The sequence below is a fragment of the Mus caroli genome, chromosome 5 (genome assembly GCF_900094665.2).
Source record: "Mus caroli chromosome 5, CAROLI_EIJ_v1.1, whole genome shotgun sequence".
Classification (NCBI taxonomy): domain Eukaryota; kingdom Metazoa; phylum Chordata; class Mammalia; order Rodentia; family Muridae; genus Mus; species Mus caroli.
Genome location: NC_034574.1, coordinates 127,720,322 through 127,721,414, shown reverse-complemented (window position 1 = coordinate 127,721,414; position 1,093 = coordinate 127,720,322). Strand labels below are relative to the sequence as shown.

Genomic DNA, 1,093 nt, shown 5'->3' with positions numbered 1-1,093 from the left:
CTGGGTCATGCCTGCTTTGGTTTATTCTGTGGGTGCTGAGACCAGCACTCTCTGATCCTCATGCTTCACCAGCAAGCACTCTCCTCATCCTCTTCCTCATCTTCCTCCTCTTCCTCTTCCTCCTCTTCCTCTTCCTCCTGCCCCTTTTCCTCCTCCTCTTCCTCCTCCTCTTCCTCCTTCTCCATCTCTACCTCCTCACCTCCCCTGCTGTCTCACTATGTGGTCCTCAAACTCACCATGTAGCCCAGGCTAGTTCCAAAACTCACTGTATAGCCCAGGCTAGCCTTGAACTCTTGACCTCTGTTCAAGAGCAGTTATGTGCACCAGGCCTGGCTTCTTATCCTGGTCCTTCAGAACCCACAGTTCCTAGACCCTGAGGTTCCCATGGATATAGGGTACTAAGGGGTCAGTCCAGGTTGATCATCTCTGTCACCTCTGGGCTGGAGGCTTTATGCTCTATCAGAGAGGCAAGCTCTTCATTGAGGAATTCTCAATTACAACCTTATCTCCCCTGCAACTTATCCCACTTCCTGGTGAATAGAAGACACCTTGAACAACCTGCCACTCAGATGAGAGACCTGGAAAGCTGTCTCTCCTCCTCTCTGTCACAGTAGGTCTCGCATTAAATCTGCCACCCCTCTCCCATATCTCTACATCTCCCTGTCCTTAATGATACTTTTATGCCCAGATTCCCTCATGCCAAGGGCAACCAGGATTCTAGGCAAGCCCAGGTATTTGGGAGAAGTCAGCCAGCCCTGTGCTCGAATTTCACAGAGTTAATTAGAGGGGAGGTCATCTCTACTTATTCGTTTTTTTATTTTTTATTAATCATTATCATTGTGTGTGATGTGTTTGGTGGGTGCTTGCTTGCCACAGCACTTGTGTGGGAGTCAGAGGACGATTTGGGGGCGTTGGTTCTCTCCTCCCCCCTTTCCATGGTTCTGGGATCAGACTGAGGTCACCAGGCTCGTGGGGTGAGAACTTGAGCCACTGAGCACTCTATGCTCCGTCATTGGTTTGGTTTCATGTAGATGAGGCTAGTTTTGAACTTCCTATATAGCCAGAGGACCTTGAACACCAGATCCCTCTGCTC

General features: G+C 49.8%; 1 protein-coding gene across 1 annotated transcript in view; it reads left to right on the top strand.

Annotated features, from left to right (window-relative positions):
- Tmem270 (transmembrane protein 270) overlaps window positions 1-1,093 on the top strand; it is a 4,781-nt gene that overhangs the window by 1,435 nt on the left and 2,253 nt on the right. The window lies entirely within an intron of this gene.